At 38.4% G+C, this 19,370-nt stretch overlaps 1 protein-coding gene and 1 long non-coding RNA gene across 51 annotated transcripts in view; one reads left to right on the top strand and one right to left on the bottom strand.

Moving 5' to 3' along the window:
• nfia (nuclear factor I/A) overlaps positions 1-19,370 on the bottom strand; it is a 607,739-nt gene that overhangs the window by 504,022 nt on the left and 84,347 nt on the right. The window lies entirely within an intron of this gene.
• On the top strand, positions 1,356-18,797 carry LOC138763792 (uncharacterized). The gene is made up of 4 exons (XR_011357815.1): positions 1,356-1,442; positions 3,709-3,780; positions 15,128-15,212; positions 18,638-18,797. It is a non-coding gene; the product is annotated as an uncharacterized lncRNA (long non-coding RNA).

Below are 19,370 nucleotides of genomic sequence, written 5' to 3'. Positions count from 1 at the left end.
ATCACCTTTACTCATTTCCTTTAGTCAATGCAAGTGATTTAGAGAATTTCTGTCGCACTGTAAACTATTCAAATAAAACTAGTATTTTAACATCATGCATCGGATGTTTGTATCATCTATGTTCAGAAATAACTGCTATAGTCCACGACATTACATCATTTATCATCTACTGAAGATTTTGTTTGTGTTACTTGATCGATAGCTAGCATAAAGACTTTATGTTTTGTTATTGTTTTTTCTTCAATCTCACACATTGCTTCCTTTCAGGAAGATGAGTTCCCAGAACCAGGCTTGTACCGTGAACAATTTTGAAAAGCAATTTCATAATGAATGGAAATGTTAAGACTGCTTTCCACATGAGGCTATTTTATTCTATGAAAAATGACTTCAGGATTGGTTGGGAAATTAAGTCTTACACTTGGAAAATAAAACAAAAATTATGGAAAGGAATGGTTTCACGTCTGGTACATTACTTAATCACTAGTTCGGCCTCTAAATGCACTTAGAAAAGAACTTCCAGTGATTCCCTCACGAGCCAGTCGTCCATCTGTGTGAATAATTTATCATTTGTGTCAATTATCCTTATCAGTCATTAGAGGAAGTAAATTATCTTGAGTTTTCATTCCATGTAAAAAGCCTTCCTTGAGACACTAAAGAAATGCATAAAATAGTTGTTGCATTTCATGCTGTTGTTTGGAACTATGATCATGTAATATGTGTTAGAGATAAATTCTGTGCTATGCTTTGTGGAGTCTGGTTCCACACTTGAAACAGCTTTAAGTAAGTATCGATTCGGCAACAATTCAACTATTCTTCACGCTTTACAAGGCTTTGTGCCAAGAACACACAAAACCATGCCATGGACTTTCAAAATGCAAAAGATTTGCCTCCAGTTATTTTGATGCCAACACTAGTTTCCTTCCTGCTCCTCTGTTTTGTGCTATAGGTATTAAATTTATCCCTTCTTCCACATCTTGTACTTTTGACTTCAATTAATCTTTCAAAACAATTGTAGGTGTGGTTAAAGAAGAGTCCCAGAAATTCAGCAACATTCACTAGTTCTGCTTCACTGTTAACATTCATTATCCTGGACATGTGCATCAACTTAAAAAAATGTTTAAAGATTTATGATGCCCTCGATCAATTCACACAAAAAAAAAATCCTCTTCTAAATTTAATTTTCAGAACTAATGTTGTTCATTCAGGCAATCGGCTGCTTTTGAAAAGTGAAGATCTTCTGATATAGGGAAAAAAAGACAATACTCGGGATACTCCACTGCTTTTAGCTGCTGTGTGTTCCAGTTCCTGAGTCCCTTCATTGGCTGATAATGATTACTGTTTATTTATAGGTACCTAGTTTCAAGAGAAGGATTAGATCACAGGCCCTTTTGTGTAACAATTCCTAAAGCTGCAACAGATACCAGAATCAGCTCCTCTCCCAGGTGGGTCTCATTTACTCTTCAGTAGTTTTGTGTTGTATAAACATGCTAGCTCCAACTGGGACTCTGCATCAGTGATTAGTACAAATTGCTTCAAGTGGTAGACCACCCACACCTACCCAATTTCCCAACCTCCAACCAACACAGTTTAGTTGCAATGACACTTTTAATTAATTTTCTGTTATTTTAGAACAATGATTAGTATCACATTCTATCATGAAAGAAAACAAAGTAGCATTCAGCAACTTAATGTTACATTTTCTGCAAATGAAATTCGATATTTTGTTTGCTTGATGAAGACTTTGGTCAAGAATATCACATAGCAACTACGCTTGCACTATTGTGGAAAAGGCTCCCCACAAATACCAAGCAATGGCATTGGTGAGAACTTCCCATCGACTGATGCATGTCACTGTCTGGCATCAGTACATCAGGATTCCTGGTGTCCAGCAGGACTGATATCATCAATCTCAAAGAATTCTCAGAGATAGAATACAGTAAATAAAGAGACAAAAATAAAAACTTATAAAGAGCACACAATCAAGGCATGAGAGGAAACATAATGAACGTTTAAAAATATGTTCGTACATGGCATTTTCCACTATAATTGTGAGCAGAGGAAATTATAACAATGTCTGCAGCATAAAAATTAGATCAAAACTTTAGAAAATAAATGTGTGAGAATAACTTTATAACATTATACCAATATGCCTAATATTTGTGCAAATTCTACACTGAAGAGTTTTTAAACAGCTTGTCCAATAAGTAAAGATAGCACAAGTACCTCACTCAGAAGGCAGAAACCGAAAGGTTCAAATTTCTATTTGTGTTGAGATGGGTGATGGTTAATAACTGCAATGATCATGTGCACATGTCTGTATCTACATCGATGTGTTGTAATGTTTAATTCAGGGGTCCCCAACCATTTTAGGCCATAACCCTAAACCTTCATGGAATACTTGATCCCTCATTGATACCCCCGGGCATGGAATTCTGGTATTGGACAAAGGAGGGGGGGGGGGGGGGGGGGGAGGTGAATGTGGTAGACAGTGATGAATCTGGACAATGGAGGGGTGGGGGTGGGACACTACCAAAGGTACAAAGAATACATAGATCTTTCTTCTATATTCAGTCTTTCCTCCCATTTGCTCTCAACTTGTTCAAAGGCCAAAGCCAAATGTAATATGGTGGCCACCAAGGCCCGCTCCTTCAAGAGGTTGGCCACTACTTCCATAGCCACTATTTTCTGTTAATCCGTCCCTGCTTTCCACCGCAGGTGTTATCGACCCCTCGGATAGTCCCATCAACCCCCAATGATTGAAATCAACCACTTTGGAGACTGCTGGTTTAATGGGAGAGTTCATCTAAGATTTCGGCAAATACAAAGTATTAGTTTCTCTATTCTAGCTTAAAATGAAGATAGAACAGAGAAGCAAATAGAAGAGTACTCAGTGTATGTATAAATATTAACTGGGTGGCACCTTTAGAAGGGAAATTGAAGAAACCTTTTTGAAAAACACAATGCGAACTATTTTGCTTATGCCCTTCTACCAGGTGTTAAGGTAGAATTGTGTCCACATAGCTCCTTAGTAGCCCTGATCAAAAAAAGACCTTTGAAAAAGATCGAGTTAATATCTTCTCAACTTTCCCAGATCCAGACGTTTTTGGAGCCTTCAAGAAGCTTCCTAATTTATGCCAGTCCCGCACTTCTTTATTTCAAAATGGAGTTTTCAGCAGTCTTTGTGTTGTAGTGGACAGTGAACTTCCATAGACAGGAACCTGTACCATCCTGGCCACTTGCAGACGTAATTAAAAGCATGAAAGTCCAAGTATTTAGAGAAGTCCAATTTTTGCGAATGTAATTATAACACTGTAACAGTAAAATCATTTAGTCAGCATCAATGTATAGAATATTGAAATTCCACAACCTGAAGGGGGGCTGAGCAAGCATCAATTACAGAAGCCCTTTTAACCTGACATCCTTGAGTGTTTATTTTGAATGGGAAAGATGAGAAAATGTGCACCATCCCATTCAACTTAGCTGAACTAATGTCAGTCTTATTAATATATTGCCGTGCATAAACACCGGTAAATATTAATAATAAAAAGCAATCATGTACTTTGGAAGCTCTCTATTGAGATTCCACAAAACAACCTTCTCTTTGGGCCTTGCTTTGGTGGATACTTGATCTTTACGGCTATATGTACTCTTGTTAAAGAAACTCAGTAATTATATGTCAAATTTATTTTGTTTCTTTACCTACAACAGAAATGAGATCTGAGGAATAACTGAAGCAAGGACCTTGGAAATCCTTTTTTCAACTTTTTTGAATTAACAAAGGTACTTAATTCAGTATTTGGTGGGGCTGGATCTGCTAAGATATTTGAGTTTGCATCAACTGCTGGATAATTGCTGAATATCTTACAGTTCCTCAAGTAATTTAATCTTTATGTGCAGGTTTCCAAGTTCTGTTCACCAAGACCACCAAAATATATCACTGGTATCATCCTACTATTTTTTTGGTCTAAAAAAAACCTGAACATATTGCAGCTATCAAAGCTTTGGTAACTATTACCTTCCAAAAGGACTAGTCTTCTTGGATGAATCAACAAAGGGATAGATTGTAACCTTCAACAACCATCAGCTCCATCCATTACTCCACTAGCCAATGACTTCTAGAAAGAATATTTTCCTTCCACTACTACTGTGGCAGGGCTGGGGTGGGATGGATACAGTCTGGTTCTCAGAGACTGATTAAGCCTGACATACATTGAGAATGCTTTAAAATCCTTCAAGTAGGTAATAATATGACAGACGTGTTATTATTCAACTTTATGATAAATTATTAAATATTTAGAGAGTTACTGTTGGGGGGGGGTTAGAAACAGGGAAACACAGAGACATACAAAGAACATTAATATCGTTTAAAAGCAGACGCCAAGGCTCCGTCAAGTGGGAGATGAAGGAACTTATCATTGGTCAGTTGAAAACTGCAAACAGCCATAAGGCTTTTGATTGTTCTCTACTGAAATCCTGAGACAATGACTGTTTGCTAAGAAGAACATCTATTCAAACAAGCACCCGTTTGCTTCATGACCTGTGTAGACAAGTCAGAGACCAGTGCCATGAGGTGTGTTTTCTCCTCTACTACATCCCCTCAGCTTCCATATCCTTTGTGTAATGAGGTGACCAGAACTGAACATAATACTCTAAGTGTGGTCTCACCAGAGATATGTAGAGTTGCAATATGACCTTTCTACGCTTGAACTCAGTCCCCTTAATAATGAAGCCCAGCATCCCTTTACTATCTTAGCAATCTGATGAATGGATTTGAATCCCAAGGTCCCTCTGTTCATCCACACTCTTAAGTAACCAACTATTAACCCTGTACTCAGCCTTATGGTTTGTCCATCCAAATATATATCACCTCACACTTATCCGGATTGAACTCCATCTGCCACTTTGCCAACCAACTCTGCATCCTTTTGTAACCTTCGACAAACATCAACTCCATCCACTACTCCACTAATCACTAACCTCCAGGAAGAATACTTTCCTTCCACTACTGCTCTCTTCTTTCGACCTGCAAGCCATTTTTTTTAATCAACACAGCTAAGGTTCCATGGATCCCATTCTTCTAGACTTTCTGAATGAGTCTCTCATGGGAAACTTGTCAAAAGCCTTGCTAAAATCCATGTAGACCACATCTACTGCCTTACCTCCATCAATTTCATTTGTAACCTTCTCAAAAAACTCAATTAGGCTCATCAGGCATGATCTTCCCTTCACAAAGCCACGATGACAATCATTGAAGACTGTATTTCACCTAATGCTCATAGTTCCTGTCCTTAAGAATCCTCTCCAACAGTTTGCGCACCACTGACGCAAGATTCACCAGTCTATAATTCCATAGCATATTCATATTGAATGGTAGAGTAGGCTTGAGAAAGCTGGTAAAGTGTCTTATTTTGTGCTTTGTCTGTTGTTATCTTTCAATATATTTGATTAGCTTTTGTAATAATTTCTGAAAACAATTTTTGACCATTTTTCCCATTCTATTCATATGACATGTGATGCCAACAGGCATTAATTTATCTCAATGGTAAATTCTCTCATCAGGTTAGGTGAGTGTGCTACCCCAGGATCTGAGTAGCACATTGGAGAACAAGAGCAACAGGGCTGTCAGTTGAATAGCTTCCCGTTACCCACGTTATTTTCCCAACATCTTGCCTGATCTTTGAAGTAGACAAAGTTGAATAGCCAGATGATTACAAAGGAGATCCTATTGTTAACAAGTTCAGTAGGGATAAACCACATTTCAGGCCTGTGAGTCCAACATCAGCGGTAGGGAAACCTCCCAGTGACAGGATTAATCTGCATTTGGAAAGGCAGGGAGTAATCAAAAACCCCTTTCACAGCTGCATCCCATTAAATTGGCTGTTCAATGTCCTGGGATAGGAATGGGGATTTGGCTTTTCACACTTGGCCACTCCTAACTGAATGCTTTCACACTTTCATGGAGCCATCCCTGGGGTCATGACGTCACCTATCTATTGGTGACGTCATGACGCATCAAGTGATGATGGACCTGCCCTAAATCCTGATCAATGTATTATGTTCTTATATTTGAACAAAATTAATCATGCCTAATTATAACATAATTAAGCTTTATGTACAGCACAGTATGAGCCCTTCAGCCCATTGTTGTTGTGCCGACCTATAGAAACCTTTGTTAGGGACTGTGGGAAAGTGCGAGTAATAAATAGCAATAGCAGACAATTTTTAAACAGGATGGGAAAGTTGGTAGCACTATCACATACAATTTATAAATACCATGGGAAAAAGTGATGGCAGACCTGCCCTCCCAGAAGTACATGCGGCAGAAAAAGAGCTCACGGAGGGGTTTCTCTGCTACATGAAATTTGCCCATGGTCTTTATAAGGTGTGTGCTATAGCACTACCAATTTTCCCACTATGTTTAAAAATTGTCCGCTATTGCTATTTATTGCTGTTTATTTCCTCTCTTCTCTCTCCCCCCCCCCCCCCCCCGCGACTTTCCCATGGCAAAGTTTATACCTTCATATCTTTTTTTCCTGCACTCACGCAAAAACATGGGTCATTTCAATCCCACACTTGCCTGATTGCAACATCGGCATTTGCAGACACTGGGAATTGTACTAGGGGTCAAGGCCGTCAATCCCCGGTGTGAGATGATGTCCATCTGACACTGGCCGGCGTTGCGCTGATTTTGCTTTGGCACTAAGCACTTTAAAGGCCGATTGGTGGTTATTTTCTGGGATCACCTGCATGTGAAAGAGGGCTAAAGATAGTGATTTAGCGCTGCTAGGAAGTAATCTCATTTGACCATCATAGCTATCCAAATGCCTTTTGAAAGTGGTAATTGTACCGACTTCTATAGCTTCCTCTGACAGCTCATTCCAGAGCTGTCCCCTTACCAGCAAACATACTCTCTCAATCAACTCCTGAAAGTTGCTGTCTCATGCTTCGAACATCAGCCTTGCTGCAATTTAAAACTTTGACGTGGAGCAGTCCTATTTTTCTCCATAACTCTTAAAACTTACAGAGTTAAATTCACTCGTCCCCATGGACACTTTGTTTACTTGTCAAGAAGTGTTGTTTGTCTAAAGAATATCGAGCCTTGTACCCTTTCTTGCAGAGATTTTTAAGAAAATCTTCTGGACACAATCAATAACTTCCACCCATCTATGCTTTTTGCGATATTAGGCAAATTGTAATTTTGCAGTAATACTACCCTTTTTATCTTTACACCCATCTGTAGACTCACTTGCACATCTGCTGCTACAATTCCCATTAAGTTGTGAAATAAACCTCCTTCGAAAAACCAATTTTCAGCAAGCATCAACTAACGCCCAGACAAATTTTTGAAATTCTAATTGGCCTTTGTAGAAGAAGGTTGGCCATAGAGCTGCCATTGAATCAAGCACATCTTTCCAATCCTGACAGAAATCATTCAAAAAACCTTAAAAGTTTTGCAGTATTCCTGGAAAAGAATAAGAAAAAAATGTATTATCTTGATGCAGTCATAGTTTGTCATTAAGATGACTGCTGTCAGAACATAACAACCATACAGCCAAATTCACGTCTTGAGTCTAGGTAGAAAAATTTTGCATTTGCATTACCAATGAAGACTGTTAGAAATGCATTATCACAAGGAAAATCGTGAAAATTAACTTTGCTGAATAGGACAAATTCTTAGCAATCTAAAATTCCCAACTCTCTATTGTGATTAATATTTCTGGATGTGTATTTTGTGATTGTAACATTTGTATAATCGTAGTCTGAAAATTTCAATGTTTAACCTAAATATTTTTTTCTGGAAAGTGAAACAAACAAATACACGAAACAAATACTGCTATTTTGATTCAAAGTTCTAAATTAAGTTATATGCTTTATAGCAATTTTCTTCCACACGTTTAAAAAAAATCAGCATCATTTTACTCCACGCAGTTTAATGAAAACCAAAAGGAAGTTCAGATGCGAGCTTTGCTGTCATATTATTATGCATCTTGTCTACGGGTTTCTATCCCATTCATAATTAATTTGCAATATTGTTCATGTCGATAACTAATAATCATCCAACATTTTAAGCTATTCATCTTTACATGAGGACATCAAAGTATGCAAAAGGTTAATAAAGGTTAACAACTGATTTATAACATTTCCTTAGAATTAGAGCTGGTTGGTTCTTCAGCAGAAAGTGAGTGGGCTTCATTCACATTTTGTATACATTTAGATTGTTCAGTGTCATTCATGGATATATCAGTCGCACAATATCTGGAGAAAGGTTCGTGGACCCTAATTCTTCATTGCTTGCTTCTCTAGTATACAGGTGTTATTACGTATATGAAGGGGGAAAGAAGATAGGATATTGGACAGAAGGTGGGAGAGGAGAGGCAGATATAGGGTGAAACCTCTGGGAAGGTTAGAGAGAAAAGTATAGGAGTAGGTAGAGACAGAAACAAGAGTAACCATTGGAGGTGGGGGTTAAAAAAAATCAATGTTAATACCATCACATTTAAAGTTGACCAGGAGAAACATGACGAGTTGTTACTCAAGTTAATGTTTGGGCTCAATCTAACAATAGATGAAGCAGAAGACAGATATATCTGTGTCAGAATGGTTAAAGGAATTGAAATAGTTGGCTACAGGAAGTTCAACCACAAATAGATGATGGTTTTCAGTTAAGTTATCGCCAAAGTTGCTTATGGTCTCACTGGTGGAAAGGGGGGGTCACACCAAGCATACGAAATGCAGTAGGTTAGGTTGGATGGTGTGCATGTAAAGCTCTGCCTCATGTTTGTGATCCTGGATGATGGTGAGGAGGGAGATGTTGGGACAGGTTTTCAGGTTTTGCACTTTCGGCAATTACAGGAAGAAGTTCCGAAGGGGATGGAAGAATGGGTGGGGGAATCTCTGAAGGCACTGATCCTTGCAAGAAGTGAATAGGGTGGAAGAGGAGAGGATGTGACTGGTAGTGCAATCACACTGAAGTTCCTAATGTGTTAGGGGATAATGTGTTAGATACGGAGGCTGATAGGATAGAAAGTGAAGACCGGAGGGGTTCTGTGCTTCTGCCTGGGTGGGGTGAGAGAGGAGGTAAAGTGAAGATGGATAGACGAGAAATAGATATGGGCATGGGCTTTATCAATAACAATTAAGGGGAATCCATGTTATTAAAGATAGAGAACATTTTCAGATGTCCTGAAGTGGAAGGTTTCACCCTGGGAACAAATGCAGCGGAGATGGAGGAAGAGAAAGAACAGGACAGGGTGGAAGAGGTATAATCACGAAGTTGGGAGGAATCAGTGGGTTTTTAATAGATGTCCATGGATAGTTTGTCTCCTGAGACAGAGTGGTCAAGAAATGGGATAGAAAATGTCTCAATCTTTTTTGAGTTGTTGGCTCCAGCTTCCTTCTGGCTGCATTTTTTGTCATCTGTTTCTCTCCACACAGCTGCTACATGACTTGCTGAGTGTTTCAGGCATTTTTTTCTCAAGGTCTACTGTTTACCCTCTTGCAATCAAGCTTTATTGCTGCAGTATTTTCAGCACAAATTCAACTACTACTCAAATCATAACATTCTGAGAAAAATATTTATGAAATCCCACCACCCCCACCCCCGAAGCTACTGTGAATGATTGAAATTCACTAAAGATAACATGGCAGTAGAAATCTCTGATCCCGAATGGACACAACTTGCAACAATTTGAATCCGAAAAACTTTTCCAAAGTGTTTAACATGAATGGCCATAAAATGAACTTCTTCCCTGAGAAATCGTCCGTAACAAGTTTAGTTGTCTTGATTTGCAAGTTAATGATTTATGTAGTGTATATTTTAGTGGATTTAATGGAGTATGTAAAAGAGGTAAACTTTGCTTTTGACTACAACACAGACATGCTGGCAGAATTATCTTTAAACCGTTAATTAATCTGGTTATACAGGCTGTAGAAATTAAAGCTCATATCAGGTTTCTTACTTGGCTAGATTAGATGAAATGAGGTGACTACATCTCGTTCTCATGGAATATCATATTGTAGCTCAAATCCTTGACATCAATATCTGGGATATACGTTCATTTGAAATCTCTCAACTCACTTAAAAAGATAGAAGTTAAATTTATTTGATATTAAAAAAGCATCAAATAAATTTACCTTCAGAAACCACCCAAAAGGCCATTGAGACATACAACAATAAATATAGTGTAACATTCTCATTGCTTTTATTCAAAGGAGCCAAGACACTTTCTTTCAAAGACTTGGTTATCACTAAGGCTTTTGGGGGGCATTTGAAAAAAAAATTACTTAAAGACTACTAGTTCTCAGTCTGCCTTTATTTATCACACACCAAGAAAATCAAGTTTTCTTTGTGTAATGTTTGGAATAACTGGACAATTCACAGCATTGGTAGTTATGAAGAAAATTGACAATCTTATCTTTCAGGATGCCAACGAAAACTCCCCCTTCATCCTTTCACAAGGAGGGAAAAATGGACTAGCCAAATAAATTATTTGTGGTGATCATGAAGTGAGCTCCATAACCATTTTGACAAATTCAAGGCCAGCTGAACAAGTTCAGCTTTATGTTTGATTACAAGGTTGACATGGCATTGTAAAGGACAAAGTAAATTTGTACTGATCAAGATGTAGAATTTTTTGATTGGTCAGGTGAGGGGGTGGTCCTGAGGACAGTAATGAAAATTGATTCCCCAGTTGCACTTTCCTATTTCAATCCAGGAAAGAGATTTTCCAACCAGTAACTCAAATTATAAAGTATAAATTCAATGACATCTGATTTATTTGGTGAAAATGAAAGTAGAAGAGCCATTGTAGTCAAACATGTGAAGCTGGGAGAAATTACACCCATTTCCCCTGGCTGGTGGTATTGTGCTACTGAGACAAGAATACAGACTTGCTTTGCATTTCATGCCCTTCATCAAACCACAGTTTTTTAAAACAGCACATTTAACAACAGGAGCTCCCCAAAATACTACTAACTCTGTAAGTGAAAATGAAGTTATATTGAGGGCCGTGAACTGTGGAAAATTGGACTCCAAAAACTTTGGTATAGCATTAAAATTTCAAAGCGACATTACCACAATCATAATATTTACGTTATTTGGCTTTGATGATGTTATGTTGGTTGCAGTAGAAGATGTGTGATAAGTTTACATGGATTTTGAGTCCTCAAAATAAAGTTAGAACAGATTGAAACACAATCGTTTTATGTATTTAAATAGTTGTTGAATTAATGGCATGTTAGTTTAAACGGTATTCAAGTTGAATGTGAGATTTAATTTTTAATCTTCTTCATTCTAAAATGCCCATTTTTCATTCTTGATCCTATTCTTGGATGAATATGCTTTCATACAACTAGTCTGGGTTTATACACAAGGACATCATCTATTTTTAATAAATTAGATTGGCCTAGTCATTTTTAATCTTTTAGTTGATTATAAAATGCATCAAATAATTCTACTACAGCTAAAATCTCCTGAACAATGAGTATTAAATATCACTAAATATTATTAAATATTACAACTCATGCAGTGATTTTTGTTTTATAAGCTCTGGAGATTTTTGTTGCATAAGCTACTATTTAACTAATTTCACACATTCTTCCAATGTGGTCGAATTTATTGACATGCACATAAACTCCGTATGAGAGCACTCTTTCAGGGACAAAGTTCTACATGAGTTGGTTAAAATTAGAGCTTTTTTTTCCTGACAGCAAGAGAATCAAACTTGAAAAAGAAATCCACATATTATTTATGCTACTTTGCTATGACAAGCAGTTGGGTATACATGACCCTCCTTGCAAAAATATTTACATAGCTCTCAGATAATTTTTTATAAAATTGGTACCATCACAAGGAAAACACTTTGAAAAAACACTGATTAAAATAATATCATTGATATTAATGAAAAGTTTTAATGGCTTTGTGCCTGGTAGGTTTTGTTTAACCAATTTTATAGAGTTTTTCGAGGAGGTTACCAAGAAAGTTGATGAAGGAAAGGACGTGGATGTTGTCTACACGGACTTTAGTAAGGCCTTTGACAAGGTCTCACATGGGAGGTTAGTCAGAAGGTTAAGATGGTAGGAATTAATAGTGAAGTAGTGAAATGGATTCAACAATGGCTGGATGGGAGAAACCAGAGAGTAGTGGTGAATGATTACTTCTCAGACTGGAAACCTGTGACTAGTGGTGTGCCTCAGTGATCGGTCATGGGGGGAACAACTTCACACAGAGAGTGGTGGGAGGGTGGAACAAGCTGCCAGCTGAAGTGGTGAATGCAGGTCAATTTTAACATTTAAGAAGAATTTGGACAGGTACATTGGCTGGGAGAGGTATGGAGGGCTATGGGCTGCATGCAAGTCAGGGGGACTTGGGAGATAAATATTTTGGCATAGACTGGAAGGGTGAATGAGCCTGTTTCTGCGTTGGAGTGTTCTATGGTTCTAATATTCTGTGTATCAGAAACCTATTCGATTTCTGCTTTTGATATTGTTTGGACTTGGGCACAAATCTTTACAACAAATTGTTCCATATTCCCAGACCTTATATTTGTTGATCAGATGGCAATCCACAAAAAAACCTTAACAAATCTTCGATTTGTGTTAAATAATTCTAAATTTGCTGTGTAACTATGGCTGTCAGAGCCATCCCACAGAATGTCCTTGGAGAGAAAATGAAAGTCCTATGGTGCATCCCACGACTGACAAAAGCAACATGTCTGCAGGTAAATACAGAATGAGAAGAACTAGATGAGAGGCCATCTTGCTGTGTTTCATCCAAAAGAAACACTTAAACCACAGATTATGGTTTGCTGGCTTTTCAGTTGATAAACCAAGAAACAGACACAATATTCATAAATTGTGATAGGCATTCTCAATTTTGGGTGGCTTTGACCACAACTCGTCTGCAGGCAGCTGATGCCTGAACAATTTGCCAATACATCATTCACAGACAAGGCTGATTCAGTGTTTCTTCATAATCTCGACATCGCAGTCCCTTTCACACTGTCAACCAACTAAATAGGCGAGTAAATGACCCATGTTTCAGTACCGGGTGAGCCATTCACACTGGACCATGAATTCCGTGGTTCATGTAGATATCATGGATCTAAGGGGGGCTCAACCTCCAGTGGTGATGCCCCGTGTGAGTGGGAATAAAGCACATATGCACTCAATGTATAAAAGACCATGGGAGGAAAAAAGTGCACTATTTAAGAAGACATATGTGTAGCAGGCCAAACGCTACACAGGCATGCAATGCATAAAAGTCCACGGGAAAATCTACTTCAATGGGCTTCAGTGTTCAGATTTAGGTCAAACCCATAAACCAGCTTGTCATTATTCCCAAAACAATTGAGTATAACAATTATTTACATAGCATTACATTGTATTAGTTTCTATAAGTAATCTTGAGATGATTTAAAGCACAGGTACACGCTGACCGCTCCACTGGCTGCCCTGTGACAGCTCCACCAGTCGTGCACTGATGCCCCCACCAGCCGCACTGTGACAGCTTCACCAGTCGTGCACTGATGCCCCCGCCAGCCGCACTGTGACAGCTTCACCAGACACCCTGTGAAGTATAACTGCACTGATATTAAAACCACCAGACTGACACACAAATACAGGTACTAATGTCACTGATAATACCTGGTTGAGCCAGTTGGCTATTCACGCTGCAGTCAAGTCAACTCAGCCGGGCACTGAATCAACCCTCTATCAAGTATCAGAGCCTGCTGATTTTTACCCGCCCCCACCCACTATGCAGATGGAAGAGATCACACTGCTAGGTAATCTGCTAAATACTCACTAAATTGCCTGGTTCAACCCACCATATTTGGCAGTGTGAAAGGTGCTAAAACTAAAGCCACTTTCACACTTGCACCCCAGTAAATCTGCCGTTCAGTGTCCTGGGATAGGAATGGGGGTTTGGCCTTTCACACTAGACCACTCCTATGTGGGACACTGAACGCTTTCACACTTGCAAGGGTTTATCCCTGACATTTAGTCTGTTCTACCTTTAATAGGAAGTGCCTGCAATGCAATTGCCCGTTTCACACTTGCCTGATGTCAACACTGGCGTCTGCAGACACCGGGGATTGTACTAGGGGTCGAGGCCGGCAATCCTCGCTGTGCGATGATGTCATCTGACACCGGCATTGAGCAGATTTTGCTTTCACACTTGCCACTTTAAAGGCCGATTGGCGTTTGATTCCTGGGATCACTGGCAAGTGTGAGAGGGGCTTAATATCTGGTGCAATGTAAGAGAGTTGGGTGCAGAGATGCTTCACACATTAACTATGTGAACAAGCAAAATCAATCAATGCCTTCTAAAAGGAAGTGGACAGCCATTTGAGAGAGTAGAACGTTCAAGTCTACCTTGAGCTGGCATAGACATGATTAGCTGAATGGCCTTCTCTTGTGCTGTAACAATTCTTTGAAAGACTGAAGTTTTTGTTCCTGACAACATATGTTCTATGATATACTGACCTGTCATTGGAAACAATAAATACTCAGAAAAATATATAGAATCCAATTAATATTTAATAGGCTCCAATTTTTCTGTCCTAATTCCAGAATCCCCACATTTACATCTTATTCTCTGCTCTCCACAATGTTGCTTTGATTCTTTTCGATTATTTCTCTTCTAGGCTCAACAACTTTGTCATGAAGCTGAACCAGACAAATCTCATATAGCCTGCTGTATGATTATCTATAATTGATCATTATTTGCTTTGATGTCACTGAATTTGCTGGTAGGTTTCCCCCCCCACCCCCATAAAAAAGAAAGAAAGGCTCCCTTTTCCAACCAAGAAGACAAATCTGGTAAAGTAGGATGTTACCAATGGGAAAGCTAAGTTGTCATGACCAAAAAGTTTAAAGAATTGTTACTGCACAAGAGAAGGCAATTCAGCCAATCAAGTCTATGCTAACTCATGGTAGACCCTTCATATTCTACTCTCTCAAGCACTTGTCCAAATCCACCTTGAAGGCGCTGATGGATCTGCTTTTTCAGTTCATTCCAGATCCTGACAAACGTCTAAACAAAGTTTATTGTAACAATTTTTGTGACATGGCAAAATATTAAATCTGTGTCCCTTGGTATTTAATCCACTCATTTCTCTGAACACAGGGACAGGCTGCTGGTCAGAAGAGCCATAAAAGATCTGAATATCATTCATCTAATTGTCTTTTCCACTGCTTTCAAAGAGAAAAAGGTACAACAAAGATTCTGCCTTACAACCATTTAAGTGTAGTGTGTAGCATTCAGTAATGACTTACATCATTATGTTTCAATGAACAGCTCTTTAGCTTTAAAGACCTGCAAAAATGAGTAAGGCTCTATTTATAGAACCACATGCCACAGGAGCCAAGTTGTCCGATGCTGGAAGGTATGCCTGATCCATAACCAATTCGACACATTCACAAAATGAGTGGATGGATGATAAACTAAAATAGGAAAGTTGTATAGGAGCATAAAGCACTCTGCCCAGTAGGTTGAGCAGTATCAGTGAGAGAAAAAGAATGGTCAATATTTTGGTCTAAATTCTGTATCAGGGCTCAGACTGGATAAGGGGGAAAAGGATAGTCAAGGTTTGAAGAGATAAGTTATGTGGGCAAGATCAGGTTAAAATAATGGACCCACCAGGGGAATCCTGTGTGTGGATCTTGGGTGGGAGATAGTGGAATGTGCAGGGCTGGAGGCTGTGGATGGGAGATCTACTGATGCAATGGGCACCATAGGTTCTTTGTGATTAGTAAGGGATTACTTAAGGTGGTATATGAACAGGAAAAAAAAAGGTTGAGAATCACTGGTCTGTACCCACAAAAAAAGGATCAGTCAAAAGAAATTATAATTTATTTGTCCATCAATTCATTTCAGGGCTCCATCCATATTAAACTTCAAATAAATAGACACTTAATAACAACAAAACTTTACTCATAATTAAGCATGAAAAATCCCAGACGTCAGCTGGTGTGACATTACCTTGAAATAACCCAATCAATGTTTCAACATTTAATATCATCACATAGTTTTCCATATACTACATATTATAGTCATTACAAGCAATAGGCCCTCATGCAAATTAGAGCAGTCTTTTCCCCTCCCCCTCCATCTGACTGTTCTTTTTGGTCCTTTTGAACCTCTTTCATCTGGTAAGTTTGAGCCATTCCCAGGGTAGCTACTGGGTTGCATATAATTTGTCTAATTAAATTTAAAGAAGAGCAATTTTTACAGAGCACTATTTCATCATTTCTTCCCCCCCACCCCTTGGATTCATGCTGCGGCCTTTAATGAGGCTTCAAACATCACTTTACTTCAGCTTTGGTTTGGTTAAGATGAGCCAGCCTTCTTAAGACAGTCTTCATTTGTCAGGAAAAATGGCTTTATTGGGGTCATGGAATGCATGTGCTTTGATTAAAGTTAATCAAGAAAAAGAACCTGGACCCAAAGCATGTACAATTGACCTTCAGTAAAATCTATCATTAGAACTATCCTGCAGAATCTCCTAGTTAAATACAGTCATAAATAATATCAGGTTTCTTTACAGAGAATCACAATTTACTGCATCTATAAGCAGTCACCTTCAACTGCACCTCTTTCCTGTGGAACTAATGGACACTGAAAAGCTTATTGAAGCTGAATGAAAGACTGCATTTTTATTTTGGATAAGCAAGTTATATTTTCAGGGCTAAAAGAAAATAAGATTCCATTCCAAGCTTTCAGCACTAATCATGCCTAGTATCATCCTAAACTAAATTTTGAGTATCTTTTGAACAATGTTTAAATTAAAAATGCCAATAAAGGGGTTGCACAACAGTGGTTTGTGTAAGAGAGTTCAAAATGTCCTATCCTCAAGTGTTTCCTAATCCTCCTGAAAGATCTGCATGTAACTTTTAGAGTATGCCATCTGGTCCGAAACTCCCCATCTGGCAAAGTAGCTTTTTTTTTCCTCAATCCACCCAACCAGCTTCTCTCAGTATTTAGAAAGTTACCCTCAAGACATTTCTCATCCTTCCCACTTTCTCAATTTGGTCAGCTGAGAGTACAGAGATGGAAAAAGGAGTTCTGGACTTCTCCTCCCTTAAGGACACTTTATTCAAATTTCCTGTGCATTTTCTCACCTGCAAAAGGGTGCATCAATAGGTTACATTTCAGAATAACATCACATAGAATCCTTGCAGAAGCACTGAGCAAAGTTCATAGCCAAAGTTTTACCCTCAAAACAAAACAGAACTTAGTGTTTATATCCGTTTTATAGATGCTGGAAGGTATGCCTGATCCATAACCAATTCGACACATTAATAATAAAACTTTATTTTAATCTTAATGAATGTTAATGTCGGTTTTCTTAAAGAATGTTTTTGTTGTCCAGAACATGCAGCAGAATATTATTACCCTTTGTCTTTGGTGATCTAGCATGTACTTTGGCAACCCAGATTAGCACAAGTCCATCTCACAATTCCTATTACCTAAGCCTTTAATAACGGTTTCCTCACCACAAACCAAACTTACTTCTCAGCTCTCCACACCAATGCTCTATTAACCTCACCCCCATTCCACAAATGCACTCTTTCTCCTCACCATTGGGAATTATTTCCTCAGTCAAGCCAACACCCATATCATCTGCACACATTTTTGTAATGCTATTGCACATAAAACAGGCCATTTGGCCATTCGAGTCTGTGCCGATCACTATTTCACTAGTTCCACTGACCTGTTCCCAATCCATAACCCTCCAGACATCTCCCATCCATGTATCTATCTAATCTATTTTTAAAACTGAAGATCGAGCCGGCATTCACCACATCAGATAGCAGCTCATTCCACACCCCCACCACTATGAGTAAAGAACTTTCCCTAATGTTCCCCCTAAACCTTTCCCCTTACAGCTCAAAACTATGACCTCTTGTATTTATCTCCCCCAATCTAAGTGGAGAAAGCCTACTCACATCCACTCTTGTCTATATCTCTCATATTCTTGTAAACCTCTATCAAATTACCCCTCATTCTTCTTCACTCCAAGGAATAAAGTCCTAACCTGTTTAATTTTTCCCTGTAACTCAACTCCTGAAGACCCAGCAACATCCAAGTAAATCTTCTCTGCACTCTCTCAATCTTATTGATATCTTTCCTGTAACATTTCTTGGCACTATCTTATCAGCAGGTGAAAAGAGAATACAGAGCATTCACCAAGAATCACCAAGATTCAAGAACTTCTGGCATGCATTAATTTGGAACACATCTTTCTTTGTGACCGACATTCAGTTCTATGTCCTTCCCATTGACCTTCAAAGCAATACCAAAATCATTTGCATTCTCCCATGGGTATTATCTGTCCTTTGGTTTCATGGCTTACCATGGAATCTCCTGTCATCAGGCCAACAAGAATGCCTAAAAATAAGTTTTGTTACTTTGGTCCCAACATTAATTGTTCCAAAATGAAGGGGTGAAACTCACTATCCATTGATTCGGAGACATTGTTATATTTCTCAGCAGACTCAACCCTGTTCTGCTGCAATATTTAGCATTTTACGCAGGTGAGTAAAGTAATTTAAAAATGGGATTAAAATTAACAAACCACTGGTTGTCAAAACAAGAAACAAACCAAGACTAAACTACTGTATATTCTTTTTCTAGGCTGCTCCAAAGTATTATACAACATCACATATGGACTTGCCAATGCCCTTGCTTCCCTCTAGAGAACACCTGTTCTGGCTATCCTGGAAACAATGACCAAGGTTTTAAAAAATGGAAACTCTCCACATTTGTGGGAAAAAAAAATCAATATTATTTAATTTCAAGCTGTCAAATCATTTTTATTTTCCAGTTTGACTTGAAGACAGATTAAAGTAGATGCTTACAAATATTTGGATTTTGATCAGTGAAAAAAAATTCTAAGAAATGACCAAATAATTCAATGTAGGAGATTTTGACGCAGTGCTCAATGTGAGAATATTTAGCCAATACCAGCAGGCTTGGAAAAAAAAGTTAATTTTCAAAAGAACTAGGCAGTGAATTGATTTAAGACAGGAATTATGATACTAGTTCTTCTACTCCCAAGGTCTGAGTATAAATCTAGTCTGGAAATGAGCGATGAACGTCCACTGTTCCTGACAGCTTTATAGTTATAATGTTAATGAATTGTTTGCTGTTACAAAACTACTTCCATTTATAGATATTTTCATTGAGATTTCTAAGGTGACAAGAGAAAAAAAATTATCAGCCTGTGATGTATAAACAAGCCCAAGCAGTCACTTTCCCTTACAATTAGAACTGTGTTTGGTCATTTCTACTAATTAATTCTTCACATAAGATATCTGTAAAGCATTTTGCAGTACTTGGGTATTATAATTTTCATCAGGCCGCTTTC

This window comes from Narcine bancroftii, chromosome 5 (genome assembly GCF_036971445.1).
Source record: "Narcine bancroftii isolate sNarBan1 chromosome 5, sNarBan1.hap1, whole genome shotgun sequence".
NCBI classification, from domain to species: domain Eukaryota; kingdom Metazoa; phylum Chordata; class Chondrichthyes; order Torpediniformes; family Narcinidae; genus Narcine; species Narcine bancroftii.
Note: the sequence above shows the minus strand (reverse complement) of the source record. Positions and strands in the feature narration are given on the sequence as shown.